Genomic DNA, 21,242 nt, shown 5'->3' on the forward strand with positions numbered 1-21,242 from the left:
TGCATTGTCTTTAAGCTCTATAATAAAGATACTTACATTTGAGTATCTAATAGGCGCTAGAAGGTTCTAGCAAAGTCCTGCTACTTTAAGGTCCCATGTCCAATACTAAGATTACTTGTGCTGTTTATAATAAAGTTGTTCTTTGCCTTCTTTCAGTGTAAAAGAAACTGCCCAGTTCTACCTTGTTTGCTTCCAACATATCATTATCATTTTTGCAGCCTTTTTTTTTGAGAAGTTATAATATCCCCTTCTGTCAAGGAAAGAGTGATGTACTTTACTCACTAGAGAGAAGTAACAATATATTTTATAGATATAAGAAAGAGCTCAATGGAAAATTGGTTAATGGTTTACTAATATTTAATGGCAAGGTAAACACTTGATTATTTACTGCATAGAAGACAAGGTCAGACAAAACTGTTAGGGAGATCCTCCTGTTGAACCATGAGGTTCAGAAAGGACACCCTTGAGTTCTAAACTCCTTCCCAGAGCGGAGTTTAGGTGCAGCTGAATCCAGACCTAGTTCCAATTTGGTCAATGGTTTATCTCTAAAGGATTATGTATGCACAATCAATCCTTTGTATCACTTTGCTAAGATTTCAAAGTTTCAATGCACTTATTCCCAAGTCACTTACTGAGTATCTGACATGATAAGGATTCTCTCAACCTCAAGGAGTAACCTTGGACATCCCCAATCAAGGGGAGATACTGGCATGCAGCCTGCTGGTCTGTTCACTGTTTTTGGAACAAGATGGTCGGCTTATAATTAGATTTGCACACCAGCCATATTTTGGATGGTGCTTGCTCAACTAGCCCTCAGCTGTTGTGTTGTTATCTGTCTCCCCAGAGTCCAACTGAAGGCAGCTGCAGCCATCCTGACCAGCGTGACTTCTCCTTAAGCACAAAGGGGACCAGGGGAGCACACCACCACACCTTCTCATCTCTTATATAAGATCAGTCCCCTTCTCACCTAATAATTCTTTTGTGCACTTGTTACTGTTTGAATGGTCTTGGTGAAAAAGAACTGCAGTATAATGGAACCTGATGAGGTTTATAATAAAGTTTTACTTTTGAAAGTGGTCAGATTAATATCTCATTGGATACCATTCATAAAATTATATTACACTTTATTTAGAGGTCACCAGATGGCATATTCTCATTCTCTGCATACTGCATTTAATATCCTTCATCAGAAATCCATCTTGCTGGGAGCAGTGTTGCTAAGCTTGAAGATTTACCTTACATTTTCTGGGGGGTTTGAGGGGAAAGAAGTGCTGGCTTCCACTTACAGTTTATACAGGTGCAGCAAGAATTGGTATCTTGTAGGGTCAGTAGTGTCTGAAGAGGAAGCGGATGAAAGGAGAGCAACAATGCACGAAAAAGTATTTGGAGGAAAGAAGGAAACAACAAATGAAAGAAGTTAGAAAAGGTGGACATGTCAAGAGCAAGATCAGAAGTTTTGTAAGTGAAAAGTTGAATGCGCCAAAGGAAGACATTTTGTCCCAGGTACTTTTACACAATAGATCAGTCAAGCCAAGTTCTTTTGCCTCAAGGCTCCCCTCTTCTCACTACAGGAGAATTCTGGGCTGAGTAAACTCTGCTCAAGCACTATGGACAGAAAAACTGCTCTAAAGATTTGTGTCAGCAAGGAACACAAAGCAGAAGAACCATCACATATTCTAATTTGCTTCAGTGGATCAAGTTGCTTCTCCACTCCATTCCATCATATTTTATGAAGTGAGATGCAATATTATCCTGTTTCAAACAATTTTTTTGTGTTTTTTTTCTTTAATTCCCTTCATAGTCATTTACATCACTTCCTACAAATGGATCCTATAGTTGATGACTGTTCACCCAGCTACAGTTTTACATATTATATCTTTATGCAGAATTGTTCTTATAACTTGCCATTTACACCTCAGAGTTTACCAAAACTGAATTTTGGGGGATTTTGTCTTGGCAGGCCATTTAATATTCTCTAATTTAGTTTATCTACATAACTTTTATTATCCTATTTTAAAAAGAAAGTTTACTTTCCAGCTTTGCTATCAGGAAGAGACATGTTACATTTGGTTAATTACCAAGGAACTTACTGATGCAGCTGAGAAGATGAAACATCAAAGAATATTCTCAATTGTGAAAGAATGATGAAAGAAATACAGTTCAAGCTGAAACTCAACAGAATTTCTTAAACTGTAGCAGAAAGAGCTGAAATGCCAGCATACTATTTTTTTACTGAGTTAATATTTTAAAATATTCTCCCCCTGTACTTGGCATTGCTGAGGCCTCGCCTTGTGCACTGTGTCCAGTTCTGGCCCCCTCACTTTGAGAAAGACATTGAGCAAGTCCAGAAAAGGGGAATGAAGCTGGTGAAGGGTCTGGAGAGTGAGTCCTGTGAGGAGCAGCTGAGGGATCTGGGGTTCTTCAACCTGGAGAAAAGGAGGCTCAGGGGTGACTTTATTGCTCTCTAAAACTGCCTTAAAGGAGGCTGTAGCCAGGTGAGACCCAAGAAACCAGTGACAGGATGAGAGGACCAGAGATATTCAAGCTGCTCTAGATGAGGTTCAGGTTGGATATCAGGAGGAATTTTGTCACAGAAAGGCTTGTTAAACATTGGGATGGACTCCCCAGGGAGGTGGTGCAGTCACCATCCCTAGAGGTGTTCAAGGAACAAATGTGGCATTTAGTGCCATTGTCTACTTGGCAAGGTTGTGTTTGGTGAAGGGTTGGACTCGATGATCTCAGAAGTCTTTTCCAATCCAATTGATTCCATGACTCTGTAAAAAACTTTTTCTCTTCATAGTACTGTGATAAATGAAGGAATGAGACCCACCAACAGCAGAGATGCAGGTGAATATGGTTTATTCAGAAACATCAATATATATATATCCTTACTTCTAAGAGCTTTTTTGGTTACAGTTTACAGACGTGATTACAGTCCTACAATAAATCTATCTTCTTGACATTTTCCATTGTTCTCTCCAAGGCTATGGTAATGGAGCGTGAAGAGTGTGCATAGAGCAGGTGCATCTTATGTTGATGTAGAAGTAGAAACTCGTTCATTCGGTTCTATCTCAGGTTCACGCTGCGTCAGAGAGACCTTCTGCTGGTACTGCTGGCACTGCTGCTGTCATTCTCTGTTTAACTCTTTCCTTATAGAACACCTGTTAACCCAACATATTACCGTGACTATCTTTTTTCTGTTTTCAGTGGTGATACATAGATGTTGCATTTGAAGAAAAATTGCATAATACATATAGAGATAAAAACAGCTCAGTCTACTTTAGAGCGTGTCTCAATAAGCATTGCAAGACACAACAAAGTTTCATCGTCACACTAAGAGTTACCATGTTCATGAAATGTGTGACATTCTAATACTGTTGTTGCAGAGCTGAGCTTTCAAGCAGTGAAAAGTCCAACTGTACCAAGCCTGGAGAATGACTTAAGGACAAGTCTGCATACATTTGAGGCTACACTGTCTGTTTAGAAATCTTCATTAATGCAGGAGTAGTTGCTCAGCAAAAAGAACGTACTTTCTTTTTGCATATGAGAACCTGCATTTGTGATACATTTGATTTAAAATAGGCATTGATTTTCTTAAACAAGAAAGTTGTTAAAAAATTCAAATTGTTGAAGGAATTTTTTTATTTCACTGTTTCGATAATCACTAAATAAACACTCATTATTCATGCAGTTGTATAGTGTGTCCATGAAATTAAGTAAAAGGTCAAGCTGCTACTTTCTCTGTCTTTCAGTATCACTGACAGTTCACTTGCTTGTGGCAACTTTAACGATGTTGCCAGTAAATCAAGACTGACATAAGAGTAGGGTCAGCATTACTCTGCTGGCAGCACAATGTTCCCTACCCCACATTACCTAACAGCTTAGGCATCTGGATTGATTGTATCAACACACTAAGAAACTAGAAGAGAAAACACCTGCATATTACTAACGTAATAGAAAATGAAAGGTTAATATGGTTTGGTTGCTGAAGAATTAGTTGAATAAATGAAGTTTTGCATCATAAATTTATTATATTTTTGTAATGCAGTTCTTATAGAAAATGGTAAAAACACATCCTGAAAACAAATACTCTTATAGTTCTAAAATTGTGTTCAAATGAAACAAAAGAAAAATAATAAGGCAATCTCTTCATACGTCTCTTCTTATCAGCATTTTAGCATTGTACAAAAATTCTTTGCAATTAGAGCTTACCAAAAGGCACTGCCAAATCAACAGAAAACTCTATTTTGTATTATACGCTACAGAAAAGTAATGAGGGGAAATTAATCCTTTCTTTATCTCATTTGCACTGGGACATATAAAAAGGTCTGCTTGCTGAGTCTTCTTTTCTCTGCAAACCTAAAGGAAGAGATCACAAAACTGGAGAGATTATAAGACAGAAATATAGACTGGATACTTGGAAACTGCATAGACACACATTCCGATTTGCAACATTCATCCCTCTCTTTTTTTTTCCTAAGGCGTCACTATAAAATGCTGAAGGATATCTTGCAGACATCTAGTCTAAAATATTTTATTTTATGATGTCAGAATTACATTGCTACTGTTAAAAGTCACAAACACTTACCTTTACTCACCCTCAGGTTATAAATAACAAGATAACACTCAGGGGATGAGAGGACTGTTTCTTCCATTTTGTTTCTTCCAGTGTTCATTTGCTTGATTCCTTCCTATGATCAAAATCAGTTTTTTCCATCTTTGTACAAAGACTCTACTGAACTCCTCCATGCCACATGAGACCCTGAACTCCTACTTGCCTCCCTACTTGACATCAAATTTCCTCCCTCAAAACTCACTAAACATACTATTTCCAAGCATTGCCAACTTCTCCAACTCAGTCCAAGGCAGTAGTTCACACATGTATCACCTATAAAAATGTAGTCATTTAACAACACTATAAAGAAAAAGAAATAGCCAAGCAGGTTGGGCTGAAAATTGCTCAGCTGTGCCAAGCGTCACTGTCTTACATGCAACCTGCATTTGGCAGACTATCATTCCTGGCTGCATCTCCTGACAAATTTTCATGTATTAACAAGAAGTGCAGGTAGAAATGTACATCAAGTTCTTCTTAGTACAAAATTTTTTTTTAAAAGTGCATTGGGGTTAAAGTCAGTATATTATAACTTTGGATTTTTATGATTTTCTAATTTCACATTTTACACTAAGAAGTTAGAATACAACTTTGTAGTACAAAATCCTGTAATAAAAGTAATCTCTATCCTACAGCCAGGCCACCCTCAAATCCCTCTTTTTTCAAGAAAACTAATTGTCAAATTTCACAGAACTACTGGAAATAGAACGGGGATTGAAATTCAGGCAGTCTCTGTGAAAACACACAGCCAAGTCTACCAACCAGAAAGCTTTTTTGGCATTCACATATTCAACCTGCATGTTTAGCAATCTTGCTCCTGCCCCAGTAACGCCATTCTGCCAAACAAACCCTAAAAACCCTGATCCACCTCACTGCACTTTTATCTCAAACAGTTTTGCAATCTGTGGTGCACTTAGTCACCTTCTGAAAGCTGCTTCACAGAAGTTCAAGCCCCTGGTTTATTTCCACACTTTCTTTATGTTTTCCTGGCCATTCCTACAGGCCTCCAAGTTCAGCAGCATCTTTAGCATATAAACACCACCCATGTCTCCCTGTGCTTCTGCTGATCCTCCCTCCACAGTCATGCTCTCTGTACAAAATGGTATGAGCTCTAGCTCTGCAGTTCTGTGATACAGCAAAAAACAGGACACAGATACTCATTGTCTACATACATGCTTCATCTCCATGATCTTCTTCTCTATCACAATCCTAAATTATGACACTCTGGAAAATCAGGTGCTGCATTTCAGCTTGTAGTAATTTCTATGTAAGGGTGTGTATTAGTTTGAAAACAAAACAGTGGAAGATTGCAAGTCAGAATTATAATTTAATAGGAAAATTAAAATAAATGCAATAGTACGAGAGCACTAACAGAGTCAGGATACAGCCTGATACCCTGTTAGTCAGGGTGCTGGTAGCAGTCCAGATGAAGTGGTCCTGTTGAAGCAGTGATCCTGGAGAAAAGGGTCTGGTCTTCACCTGAAGGTTCAGTGGTGTAGCTCTTGTCCTCTGGGAGTCCTGTAAGGGCTGCTCATACTGTTCCAAACCCCAGATTATATCCAGTTGGGAATGCTTGTGTCCTCCCCCTGGGCAGAGCATCTCACAATGGGTTGATGTAATTCTATGAGTCATTCGGTGGGTCCTTGATGGCCCATTAACAGAGATAGCCCCCCTCCCCACCCTGAGGAAGTTATCAGGGATGAAAATCCTGGCAGGAGACACTGCCCCACCTGCTTTAACAGCTTGTGAAGATAATAGATTCTTGTTTGGTTACATTGTAACCTAGGACAGGGTGCTCCCCTGGGAAGTTATACTGCTCTGCTCAAAATCTCACACTCCACTTACCTTAGTAAACCAGATGAATTGTGACTGCTTACTTTTGTTGGGCAAACACAATGTTTTTTAAAGTACAACTAAACTGCCGGAACTGAGTCATTTGTAAGGATTTGTGCTTTTATACCAGTGCGATATCACGAACATAGCCTAGTTCTGTGTCATACTAATTTCTAAATAACTCCCATCACAGCTTACTCATAATTAGGATATATTTCCATCACTTGAAATCTTTAAACTATGGCTGGATAGTTGATATATATGTTACAGGCATATCAGAAATTACAACCTTACTATGGAAACAACTGGTTTAAGTTATTTGGGCTGAATTACAGAATACAAGATGAAGTCATACAGCCTTTTGTCTTTAAATTCTCTGGATTTCTAAGAAATTATTTCTGCATTCAAATTTTGCTTAAGAGAGACAAGCATAATTTACCAGCAGCAAACAAAGAATAAATATCTTAATCACCATCTCATCACTTTTATATTTTCAGTATATGATTCTACTGCATTTCTATTTTCTTAATCACCGTGCATCTACATTTGGGGAGGAAAATGCTGTGAGAACTCAGATGTAAGTGACTTCATTTCAGATCGGTGTTGCACTCCTATGAAAAACAATTTAATTTTGTAGCTGGACCAAGTGCTTCATCCCATCTTTCAGAACACTATTTGTCACCAAGCCATCAATCACCAGAGACTTTCAGCTGCACATGATATTAGGATCTAAAATAAAAATCTGCAAATGATACAAAATTGGAAGGCTGATTGAAATGCAGATGATTGTGCTGCCGTTCAGCAAACCCCAGCAAGCTGGAGAAATGGGCCAACAGCACCCTCATGTTGTTCAACAAAGGGAAATACCAAGTCCTGTACCCTGAGGAATAACATCATGCACCAGTACATGCTGGAGGTTAATAAGCTGGAAAACAGCTTGTCAGGAAAAGACCTGATGGTGCTGTTGGACAACAAATCAACCATCAGCCAGCAGTGCACCCCTGTGGCAAAGCAAGCCAACAGTATTTGGGGCTGCATTAGGAAAAGCATCACCAGCAAGTCAAGGGAGATGCTCCTTCCACTCTAGTCAGCTCTGGCTGAGACCACACATCGAGTCCACTTCTGTGTTCAGACCAGGTAGGCATGGACTTCTCTGACAAAGCAAACATGGACTTCCCGGAATAAGTCCAGCACAGGCCCATAAAGGTGATGATGGAACAAGAGCACCCACCATATAAAAGTAGACAGAGAGTTAGGACCATTAATCTGGAGATGTGAAGTATCAGAGGGATTTTATCAATGTGCATAAGTACTTGTTATGGGGGGAGTGAAGAAGATGTAATCAGACTCTTCTCAGAAATGCCCATTGAATGGACAAGAAGGAAAGGGCACAAATCAAACCAAGAAATTCCATTTCTGCAAAAGCAAAACACTTTTTTCATCTGTTTTCTTTGTTTATTTGTTTGGTATTGGTTTATTATGGTGAAGGTGGTGAAAAAATGGAGTGGGTTGCCCTGAGACATGGTGAGTGTCTGTCTGTGAAGACATTCAAAACACAACTAGACAACATCTTGAACAACCTGCTCTAGAAGACTCCGCTTTGAGCAGAGGATTAGACTAAAGAATCTACGGAGGTTCCTTACAACCTCAGTTATTCTGTGAAATCAAGCAGGAAGTAATTTCTCAGGGAGTGATCAGACAGTCCCTAGAAGCCAGAGGACTTCATGAACCCTATTTCTTCCTCCTCCACATGAGTTTTCTTATCTAATGCAAGCATGCAGTAATATAAACAAAAATACATAAATTATCATCCAACGCTCTAAAAAGAAAGCTATGTAAGACAGAAGTGCATCGTACTGTTTTGCATAGCAGAATGTGATCAGCTATTTTGGTGATGTGTGGCATAAAAATCTACCTAAACTAGAGTTTAATCTCTTTCACTTAATTCTATTTGATTTTAAAAATAAAGATGGAGATAAGGAAAGTACTTTCTACAGAGGTTACTAAACGTATTTATTATTAAAATGTCATCAGATTTTGCTTCATATCTTTATAAAAATTGGGCTGTGACAATACAAAGACTAGGGATCCCAAATGCAAATATCTACTTTGAAATCTTGACAGAAGTAGTGCTTTTACTGATGAGGATTTGTTAAGAAAAGCTGAACTCTTCAAAGCAATGCTTCCAGAAAAAAAAAAGAGCAATTTCCTTTTATTTGCATTGAAGAATGCTCATTGCATTCTCCCATATCCCGGATTGTGTACCCAGGTCTAATAATCAACCAAAACAAACTGTTGTACTCAAGACTGTTATTTGCAATTTCAAGAATTGTTTTGGTTTGGGTTTTTTTTTCTGAAAGCAGTTCAGACTTCACTTCTGAAAGAAAAACACTGCCTGTAGGATGCATTAACAGCTTGATTTTCCATGTGTTTGCTCACTGTTACATATCTAAGCGAGGTATAGGAAAAACAAGGGTAGATAGACTTGATATGTTTATCAAGATATGATTATCAATAATTTTATGATTTAACTGGAAGTACAGTGATCCATCTCTAAGGATTCCTGGTGCATATAAATAAAGCAAACAATAAAGAGGGCACAATGCAAAACAACAGGAAAGCAGTATATATGAAAGCACTTATGGCTTATCCAAAATAATACAGAATCAAAATTCTGTATAAACACTAAGCTTGAAAGAAACTTTAATGCTCTGTTTCTCTTTTCTATAATGTGAAAAATAAAAACAGAATTTAAAGACTAATGTATGTGTCCTTAATGAAAAAAGATGCTCACTATAAGGTTTTATTATTATTTATTTTTAAAATATATTCCTTTAAAGATTTACCAGTACAGTCATCTTCAGAGGACATTTTCACAAAAGAGCTTTTAAAAGAAAATATGTACATTTTAATTTTTATTTCAGTGATCATCCAACATTATTTTAAATGAAAGCAGTTGACTGCATTTTATTCACAGGGGCTGAACTCAGGGGGAGAGGGGGGAACCAGAGAGGAAAATATAATTACACTTCTCCAAGCTCAGCATACAAAATATCCTTCATGTGATTGAAGTGGCAAAGTAAATTGCTACACAGTTAATTGTGCAGATGTTCAAAATATCATAAATTTTATCAAGATATTGCAAAACTCAAAATAAGAGGACATTGTATTTCTCTTTTGTTTCCAGGCAGTTACAAAGCAATTTTTATTCTTCCTGTTTGTGCTCTAATGAAATTAAGCCCTGTGAAATTCTGGTATTTATTTTGATGGGACAATTTGTGCTTCCTTCACATCATGCAGAAGCTAATGGTAGTTTTCTTAGCTAGGTCTCATTGCTTTGCATATATTTTGCTCAGAGCATTATCATCTTATCTATTTGACCTTTATTAAAACTATTATGGGGTAGGACTTACCAGCCTGTCAGAGCACTTTAGGAAAGATTTGCTTCTTGCCATGTTCATCCCACGTCCCTAGATATTTCTAGTCCATTGCACTGAAATAGATTTATGAGTGCTATCCCTGTTTAGTTTTAGCATCGCTATTGCAGGCTAGTCATGGGTGCTCAGATATGCCCACTTCTCTTGGTACACATCAATGGATAAATTTTTGATCCTGTAAATCCCTTCTGTTGTAATAATATCACTTCAAAATTGAAATCTCTTTAGTCCTGAAATAAGAAATGTTTTGTTGACCAAGCTAACATGATCGCAGTCTTCCTCCTTTTCACTGTCAATACAGAGAAAGGCTGTACTTTACAACTTTTATCACCCGACCTCTTCATTGCTACACTCCCTATTTTGATTATAACACCCTAACATGGGATAGTATATAAGCCAAAAACATTAAGACTTTGATGTTCAGCTAGTGTAATAAATGTTCTATAAACATTCCAGAGGGATCATATTTAAATCTATCAAAACATATGTGGGTCCTATAGGAAGTTTAGGAAGATGGGAATTTGTCTTTATCTAGTATTTTTACATTTAATAATTCTCTCTCACTCTCTCACTTTCTCACTCTCCAAAAGTTTTCTATATTCAGCCTTGGTTTGCTGACAGACTATAAGCTTCTAGACTGACTCTTGCTGTTCTAGAACCAGAATGGCATGGAAGAGGACACGATCATTAGCACAGGAAGGCTAATAGGTTTAGCCATCACCTGTCTTGTATTTAAGCCTCCCTGGCTGTGGCAAAGCAGTTCCTGCCCCTCTGTGTTTTCCTGACTGATTGCCACATTCTCACTCTGCTGCTTTTTCTTGTGCTCACAAGAGCTAGGGAAGCTGATTAGAGGCCTATTTCGCTGAAAAAAACCCCAACTGTTCTCTGTTCTCTGTTGCCTCAGCTCCCTGATACAGCCAATAAAGAGTCTGCCTTGGCACTATTAAAAGAAGTGGGAAGTGGGCAGGGAGCAGTAATGGGACAGAGTCAGCCAGGAACTGTAGGTTTTGGCAGAGTGCTGTGTAAATGCAAGTCAGGTGGCATTTTTGAGAGTAGTTACTATGGAAACCAAAAAAGTGTTACTTTCCTGAAGTTTTAACACTTGGAGTTATGCATTTGTATCTCCACCGATATCTCCCTCCTCATCTTTTGTGGAGAAAAGCAAGCACCATTAAAAATAGATTTACTGAATGTAACAGCGAATCAATTCTGAACATGGCTGTTAGCACAGAGTTCCCACTCAGGGATAGACTGTAAATTATTTCTCTGAAGAATACATTAGTGTTTTGTGACTAATAGGCTATTTAAATTTTTACTTCTTCTGGAGGAGTCACAGCAATGCATTCTAGTGCGTAATGTACTTGGTTGTAGACATAACCAAGTTTAAACTTGTAGTCACATATCAATTTTCCTCAAACCGTACACTCCTCACCCTCAACTCTTGTGAGTAAATATGGCTGTTCTCAGCATCCCTGAGCAATGCCTGGGCTGCCAGACTACCAGCCCACACCCACCCGTGCAGCCTCCATGCTCGTGGGGTCAGGGGTCTACAGGGCCAGGGCCTGATGGTGCTAGCAGTGCATGGCAGGAGGGACTCTCAGCTCCCTGGGGTGACCCAGGGTTCTGTGGTGACCTTGGTGGCACATGCTATGCTGAGGGGACGTGCAGAAGTAAGTGTGAACTGTCCCAGGGCTGAGGAGGAAGAGCCTCCTGACACCAGAAGACCCTGGTGTGCTGGTGCCTTGGGGCAGCCTCACCCACCAGCCCCTGGTGGGGACCAGGGGATTGATCCCTGTGAGGGTGAGCCTTCTGCCAGGGGAGAGGGGAAGTGATTGAAGGGTGGGCAAATATAATCTATACTCTCTATTTAATGAGGCTTTTCTCATTCATTAGGTAATTTGGACTTTTAGGTTGCTGAAGGATTGATTGGATTGGCAAAATTTTTAGCACTCTCTCCAGATATATGTGTATACATACATATACATATTTACACATAGGTATATATATATATACACAAATGTGTACACATATAAGTATATGTACTTTATGTACACAAAGGCATATATTAATGATATACATGTGATTTCTTTCCCTTATCCCATTTTAAAATTCTTTCATTCAACAGAACCTCTGACTCAAGCCAGATTGTCATTTTACACCTAGAAACCCTATGCAGCCCTCACTCCTGATGTCCTTCTGATGGCTTGAGATACATGACAGAAAAAAAATATGAGTTGCCAATAACCACATTCACTTTTGTTTTTAATTGATTTAGTCAAAGTGAAGAATACGTCCTTGTAAGTGTAGTCTTAAATGTACAGCAAGAAATAATAAAAATCATATATAGATGTGCATACCCTACCTGCATCCTAACCCTTCATAGGAACAGATGCTTTATGTGTATTAGTCCTTTCTTGCTCACCATATGTTCAATTCCATAGGAAGAAAATCTTGTTGCTTATGCCACAAGAGGCACAGAACACTCCCAGCATCTGGATGATTTGGAAATTAAAATTCTGCGTTGTGCTGGAGTGTGTCATCTCAGGTCAGCCTAAACACATAAAAAACTAAATGTATCTAATAGAATAGATATTGTCTCTGGGAGAGATACAACTTCACACTTTTAGAAATACAGTCCTTCTAAATACCTTAAAAAGGTATCTGATTATCAAAAGAATTTGTTACTTCATAATTATTGTAAATAATCTTCTCAGGCTGTATCTGTACAGCATGAAGTCCAAGAAGAAATCTCTGGAATCTAGCTAAAATTGCAACCTTGCTTCTCATTGCCCCCTGGTTTTGTAGGGGTCATTGCCACTCTGCATATTCCACATCTCCTCTGAATCTCAGGGGGAACACCTATGCCCATAGAAAAAAAAATTTTTTTTTTTTTTTTGCTATTTCTATTGCAAAGGCTTGAAATTCTTCTAGAGTATTATCCTGGCATCATTATGTTAAATAGCATTTAGGAGTTGTGTGATATGTATTCTGTCCCCTGGAACTTGGTGTGAGAAGGTTTGGAGGGGCTATAAAGCCTGCTGAGAGTATTGGAGTAACAGCACCGAGCTAAATGGTGTGCTATATTCATGTTATCTACAAGGAGCAATACCTGGAGCAAACTGTCCCCCAAAACTGTGATTAGATTTGGCTTGTAAGGAACTATTTGGTTATTTCTGAAAGATAAATTTGAAAAAAATGCATAGGCAGATTCCCCATAAGCACACCAAGACAATCTGGGAAAGTAAATTATCAGGGAAAAAAATAGCACATCTTAAAAATATATACTTTCATTTTCCAAACTGCAAAACTAAAAGAAAGAAAAAATAATAGCTGCCTGAGTCCTGAGCATCAAAACTGCTGTCTTTCATCAGAAATTATAAGGAGTTAAAGGCCTGAGGGAGGAGATACCACTGTAGGTGCAGACACCACTGAAAGCTTGATGAGAAGAAAATACATATATTCAACTAGATTATTATATTTTACAGACTTTAAAAAATTAAATTGTAGGAATCCCTATTAGTGAATAGCATTGCATATTTCCTACTTCTTATGCACTCCAATAGAACGTATTTCTGAAAACTTTGATGTAGTTTGGTTTGGTGTGAACATTGCATACAAAGATAACTGCAAAGATAACTGGTTTAAAACCCCCAGCCTAGTAAGACAGTAAGTGGCACTATGAAATAGCTGTAGTATGTGAAATTATGGTTGTAGTTATATGCACCTTTAGAGCAAGTCTTTAAATATATATTTTGGAAGTGTTTGATTTTTAATTAATATTATAATAAACCTGTCACAGTAATTTTCAAAAAAATGTTCTTATGACACGTTCAACTCAAACTGTGTTGGAAGGAAAGGGTATTAAAAGTAAAACTTGTAACAATTGTGGAAATCTAATTTGACTTGTATTGAGAGTTGTTTTCTACTCATTTTTTTGATGCAACAGTAATGAGAGGCAAATTAATTGTTTTGTTATTTTATTGTGAAATATAGATACACGCATACTTGATACCTTAATCACAAATTAGATCAATCTGAAATTTAATTTTCCTACTATTCAGAGAGGCTGTCTTCTATTACTCTCTGGCTGTATATTTAAAAGAGCAGAGGTAAAGAAAAGAAATATCAAAATTCAACATATTAAGGTGCATCTGATAGAAATTTAGAGACTGGGGGGTATTACAGTCTCTTCTCTATAAAATGAAGAAAACTCTGGTTTTGTGAGGCTCCACAAATGAGACTGTTACTGCAAGATATTCCATATTTGAATGTACTGATTCAGCTGCCTTTAAAAAAAGACAACAGCAATCACCATAATAAATTAAACAAATACCTTAAACAGAAAAGCACAGCTGGTCTTTGAAAACATCATCTGAATTTTTCAGTGCTGCAGTCTCAATCCTCCAAAGTTTTCTTTTTACCATGTGTTTAATTAACACTGTAGTCATGGAAACTTCAAGCACCTGTAGTTGTTCCTCAGAACCATGTTTAATAGTCTGGAAAAGGCATGCCATGATCTTTAATTTCTAATCTGCTCTGAATTTCACCAATATTCTTCATGGCTAATGTGTCCCTCTGCCTCCCCTTTTCTCTGCAGCCCATGACCTATGAAAGTGGTGCTCAGAACAACAGCTGCTTCAGGCTTCCTTGGAGCAGGTCCCTGTCAATACTAACTTCTGATTCCACAGCATGTAAACTCCATGTTACAAGGTCACAGGCTTCTTCCATTCCTTTTCCTTTCACTACTGTGGCATCAGTGCCCCAGAGATAAATTCCCTTTCTCTCTTACCTCAAAAATTCTTTCTTATCGGTTTTGATTTTCCAAATATTTTCTTCAATTTTGCAAGAATATACAGTACACAGTCATAGAGCACCAAAAAATGCAGCTTTATTGTTTAAATATTGAAGGATCTTACTGTGGAGTTTTAAACAGCAAAGGAGGGAACAGAAGGTGGTCAGACCTTCTTTCAGTATATCCTTTCTTGTGGAAATACATGGGCTCCAAGATAGTTAGTGAAAAATGTGAGCTGGGCTGACAGATATTCCCTTCAAGAATAAAAAAGATGAGCCAGAAAGTATTCATATACCTGTAAGCAGTGCTAGTACCGGGGATGACTCCTTTACAAAGTGAAATGGACTAATTAAGGCAACTCCAGATGGCATTAAGTTAGAGGTGAGTTTCTTCCAGATCAGTTACAACAGGTAGAGCTACTCTGTTTGTTAGCTGAGACATGAGGAGTGGATTGCCTTCCTGCTGGTAAGGGAGCACTGGACTCCCAATGGAGATCTCTGTAGTTTTACTAGGCTGTGTAGATAGCTCTCAAAAGACCTTTGTAGTTTGTGTTTAGAATTCTATCCCTTTCACAGCAGGACGAAAAACTAGTCCCTTTGCTCCTTAAATCTATGATCTCAATAAACAACTTCAGAATATTATGTGTTACACAAAGCTTATACTTTTGTTCCTTGAGATTTTCCTGCTTTTAGGCTTTTCTACAGGTATCCAGCTTAGTTTGATGCAAAAGCACTATCTGCCTTGTATCACAAATCACACATTATTCTCAAGCTCCTGCATGGTTATTTTTCTTAAGAGAAAACATGCTGTTAGTTTTGTTCAAGGAACAGTTGCTAAATGATTATTATTTCCTACAGATTATATCATCTCTTAACAGCAAATCGTTTCTTCACAAGTTAATAAAATGCAAAAGAAGGCATCCAAGTCCCATTTAAAATAAATGGTGAATCTATTAAAATCTAAAAAGGCTTTAAAACATATCTGCAGTCTCATCTGTCAAAAAGAATGGTGCATAATATTGGGGAAAAGTTGATGGAGTTTTTCCCAATCTGTACATCCATAAGGTTCCATGAATGCTTTAAGGCAGCATAATTCAGCACTGCTGCTGGAGGGAGTGAAAGCACGATAAACTCCAAAGGGCACCTAATCCACTGATACGTTTTAGCCCTGCCACAAAGGTTTGCTGCACTTGAAAGCTTATTATGATGCAAAATGGCATGGACAAATTGGAGCATCACTCCTTTCAGAGGAAATTGATGCTTTATCAACTTTATCATCATGCTTGTAAAATTCTTAGAAATGTTGTGATCCTGAAAACAACATCTTCATATTGATTATATTTCAATCAAAGTGCATCCTTCAAATTCTGTAACCTGAAAAAGCATAATTTCCTTCTCTAAGGAGTTTATCTTTCCACAAAAATTTGATGATTTGCAGACATAGAGTCTTCATTGTTTTTCTCTATGAAAGTATTCACTTCTTCATGGCAAACTGAGAACCTGTGTTGGGGGATCATTGGTGTGCTTGTAAGGTGTGGAAAAATATCCTTAAAATGAAGTGGGTTTTAGAAATTAGGTGTTAGGATAATGAATTGCATTTCTTATAGAAATTTAATATACTTTTTCTATTTATGAGGTATTTCAGTTGTACTAGAGATTCAGAGCCAGTCGGTAGAAAGAACAAGGCACACCAGTATAATACAAAAGAAATGGGAAGAACAATGTGGAGACATGAGCTACAGGACAAACATTCTCCAATGCATGTATTTCCTACAGTTGATACACAAATGCTCAGACTGCTATGACTCTCACAGTACATTTTACAGATACTGTGAAGCCCTTGCAGATATGAAAGTCAGTTTCTGATTTCTCTCATTGTGGCACCAATCCAAGTCAGATATACCAATTTTCATGCAATTTCTTCATACTCAGAACACTAACATTAGCATTTGATTCTTGCATAAAAGGTGAAGACTAACCTGATTATTGCTCAAGATTTTCATTTTACTTCTTTTTCACTTCTGAATGTGGCAGACATGTAAAGGCAGGAGGAGGGAAATATTGTTTTTACTCAAAAATGTAGTTAGGAAATGCCAGGAGTCTAAAAATAGATCAGAAAGATGAACTTCATGGATGTGCTAACGCCCCTGTTAAGTCAATATGTTTTGAGATGTTAAGTCAATATGCTTTGAGATTAGTGGGTAATAAATAAGTTATGAAACTATTTTCCCCAAGCATTCTTTGCACTTTCGTATAGCTTTTTGTACAGGTGGTCACACGTGGAACTGAGATAAACAGTCTATGCAGGTCTGAGTCACAGGTTTGTGTGGATCAAAAGCTACTTCCCAAGTTAATGACATAATGCAATGTACTATACAATTCCCACCCCACAAGAAACTGCAGTCTCATTTCTGACCACCAGTGACTTATGTCCTTTGAACCCCCCTGTTTGCTTTCTTGGAGGTAAACTCAAGGTCGCTTTTTCACTGTTTCAGAAAATTTCTAGCAACTCTAAAAGAAAACAAATGAAAAGCAGTTTTGTACAGACATTTCCCTGCCCTCAAGGCCATTTCTTCTTCCTAACTTCAACCCATTTGTGCTGATTAATAGCTCAAAGGTCTTTATTACTAAGCAAAAATTAATCCCTTCTGAGGGAGGGAGATCATATTCAGCCTCCCACAATGTCATATTCAATAAGGGACAGCTATAAGCTAGCAGAATGTAATTGTGTTACTCCCTTAAAAGTGGGAGTCTTTTTCTAAAAATCAAGACAATGGCTGTGCAGAGCAGAACATCTCTAGCTGACTGTGAATGTATATAGACTCATTCGCCTTTAAAAATACACCTCTGTACAGAGCTAGTTCAGTTCCCTTACGCTTATGTAAGAGTTTTTTGGTGGAGACTTTGTGCTTAGCCTCAGCAGATCCCCTGACATAAATAAAGTTCTGAGTAACCTTTCAAGGCTTGCAGTTAGGTGGGGAAATGGTACTGGATTATAAGAACAAGATTATATCTATAAAGTAGGAAGCAGTAGCACTATCATGGAACTAAATGGTGGAGCTGTATCAATACAGTTTTGCTAAGCACTGTCATAGAGCCATTCAGGCTGCTCAGTGGAAATGCTTTTAGAGTCCAAGTTGCAGGAACACAAGAGAGGTTGACTGTAGACAGCAGACTCCTGTGATAATCCAGGAAGGAGATAAGTACATGGGCAAATATCAGAGGCTATGTTTTAGTCACAGGTTAAGATTCTGCTTCCTACTGCCCAGGAGTTCTACTGGTGCAGACACAACAGACAGAGAAATTGAAAAATTATGTGAAAAAAAAAATCCAGTCAAAGACAAAAAAGCTAATGCTTCCTTAACTTAAAAGAATAGGCTTTTGTGTATGTATAGGTTAGACACAGTGACTTGACTTAAAAATAACAAAGGTAAACATAGGGCACGCCTGGAAGTCATTTCATGGTTTTGTTTGAGAGGTAAATGCATCCACAAAAGAATAGAAGAAAGTAGAATTTTTATCTAGCTTTTATTACAGATTTCAATACTTTAACTATAAGGTTGCTGAGATGTCCTTATAATCCCCAATTAAATGGCAATGCTTCCAGGTATCCACCAGGAAGATAAGCATATAGGAGGTTTAGAAGTTTTAGAATATTCTTGCTAGCATTTCACCCATTTTATATCTGAGGTTTGTGATATTTTCCATTTAATTTCAGGTAATAAATGACAGAATTGTGAACCCACTATTTCCTAAATTGTTTTTTTGTTTGGTTTTTTTTTTTTTTTTGTAGGAGAATAGAGCTAGTAATGTCAATCATGAATAATCTTCTCTGTAAATAGAAGCAAATTGTGTCTTTTAAACATATTCCCTTCTTGCATTATCTTAATTTATATAGGATTCAATTTATAGAAACATATACATGAAAGAAACATGTCATGAAAGATGTGAATTTTGTCTTATATACAAATAAGGAAATGGACTGTGCAGGATATTCTGAAACTATCTGAATAAATCACCATTGCACAGAACTTTGGTGGGGAAATAAACAAAGAAAAGGATTTGGTTTTCCTTGAACAGAGACCATTATTATCAGAATAATTCAGGCAACATTGTCACTTGGGGAAAAAGCATATCATCATAGAAGTCCCACCTGCTCAGAGCAGGTCTAACATAAAGATGAGTGGTAGGACCATGTGTTTAAGCAAACTGTACTGCGGGTAACACAACTACATAGAAGATAATCAGCTGCTACTACAGTAGTATGAAATCAAGTCACAAGCACTAAGCACTGGCAAAGCTTCATGACTAGAGATGTGTTACAGCAGAAAACAATATATCATAATGCTGTTTGCTATTTTCTGACTGGGTATATTTAACTGATTCCTGTATTTAACATCTGAATCCCAGCTGCGCACAGCAAGTCTTTATATCATCAAATGAAAAGATTTGGACAAGTTCTATCTTGCTAGTAATAGCACAGAATGATCACAGAATGATGCAACTTGACTTGTAGTTGATATTGTATTGGTTCTGACCTAGATAGCCCACAGAGCATTTGAAGGATACATGGAAACAAGATTTAAAAATGATTGCATTCCTGGTTTTTACATTCATAAGGGATCAAAGGCTAATCCTGCCTTTAGCTGCTTAGCACGAAACCAAGATCCAAATGTCAAATGTCTTCACAGAGTAGCAGTACGTCTTTCACATTTGCAAAAATTTTAACTTGTATATTCCATTATTTAAGCCATACTTCTTTTAAGTGACAATTCTTGATAACAAAAAGCCTGTGGTAAAGCTTTTATGTACAAATGAATCCCATTCATAAGGAAACTGCCTATTTGTCTTGACAAGATGAGACATGTACTGTGCAAGATCTGTTTCCCACATGGTAAGCTTTATCACATAGTCTGGCTCTAAGCAGTTGCATTATTTTCTATGTCACTAAAGTTAAATAAAAATGTTAAGAAAAGCTGCCAACTGTGAAAACAAATCCAAATAAAAAATTAAGCACCCAAACATGATTTACTGTTTCATGTGGCAAAACATTATTAAAACAATGAGAAAGCAGTCTGTCTGATAATTTATTTTATACTGTGAACATACGTAGTGTAATTCCTTAGTAAGAACAGTCAATTCTCTCTTTTTGCATATCTTCCACAAAATCCCCACCAGGAAAATGAAATCATATAAATGCTTAAAATAACCTGAAAAATCAGAAAAAATAAACTTATTTTAAATCAGTTGCACTGTCATCAGTGTTTCCTTTGCTGAGGATAGTAACTGGTATCTACTCATTTCTAGCTAAAAAGTGCATCTTTCCTGTGTAAGCAAAGGTGTAGTAAAGTAGGAGTAGAAATACATGGCTTAGATGGCACAGTTTTAACAAATGTAGCACATACATGAAATAGTAGAATATACGTAAAAATAAAATTCTTATTTTCATCCATGTATGATGTGCTTACAGCAAGACTGTGGTCTTATCCAAATTACTACAAGCCAATGCTGTTTAACCTAAGGATAATGAATAGATAATCTTTCAAATATATTGAAATCAGAGACTAATGTCAAGCACATAAGCTTACTTCTACTTTTAATGTCACTGAAGTTCACCAAAAATTGTATGTCACTTTACACTGCCTGTATAAAAGTCTATGCTGAGTATTTTCATAAACTGAATAATTGATTCATGCAAATCAACTGCTACCACTACTACTTTAGTCCTACTTTACAATCTTTTTTTCCACTTTATTTTTTTTTTTGTGACAAAGTAGTTTGTTCATTGAGAAAATATTTTTGCTTCTTTTCTACATTTTTCATGTTGAGGATTCTGAATGTAAAACAGAACAGAAAAGATTTGGCCCTAGATTTTCAAATGCTTGTAGAGAGGAAGCAATGCTCTATCAATACACATCCTTCAGAGATGCCCACAAAGATACTATGATATTACCTAATGGAACGTATTCTCTACAGTGACCTAGATTGCTAAGTCATAGAATAAATATCTTGGCATGTGTGAGACTGCCCATGAGCTTTACAAGGAGCAAAGGTCACAATTTAGCTTCCAGAATTATTTCCATACATAACAGTACCAGTCAGGAAGGGGTAGTCTTGTTCTTCAGCTGACAACAATTATCTGGGATGGACATGAGAAGGAAAATAATGAATGTGAGCTCTGCTAAATGAACAGTACAAGTTGCTTCTAGTTTTTCTTTGCTTTCCTGGTGCATTTTTTCCCCTGCAGTCAGGAAGAGGCTGGATATTATTAAACCTTGCAATATGTGTCCATTCTGTCTTCTACCAAGAAAAGCAATAAAAAGATGCCTGTCTAACCTTTTCTATCTTGAGATGAATCTTTTCTTTACTACCTTTGCTATGAGAGATCCAATAACTGCATAAATTCTTCAGGCACTGTTCCTTTTTAATGATCAAAGTACTTATTCCAAAACTTTGTCTTTTGCACTTGGAAAGGGTAGAACTGGGATTCAGAGAAAAGTTCAGGAACTGCAGGTTAAAATATTCCTTTTTCTTCCTGCTCTTAACTACTCTTATAATTTGCATCTATG

The sequence above is a fragment of the Aphelocoma coerulescens genome, chromosome 2, assembly GCF_041296385.1.
Source record: "Aphelocoma coerulescens isolate FSJ_1873_10779 chromosome 2, UR_Acoe_1.0, whole genome shotgun sequence".
NCBI lineage: Eukaryota > Metazoa > Chordata > Aves > Passeriformes > Corvidae > Aphelocoma > Aphelocoma coerulescens.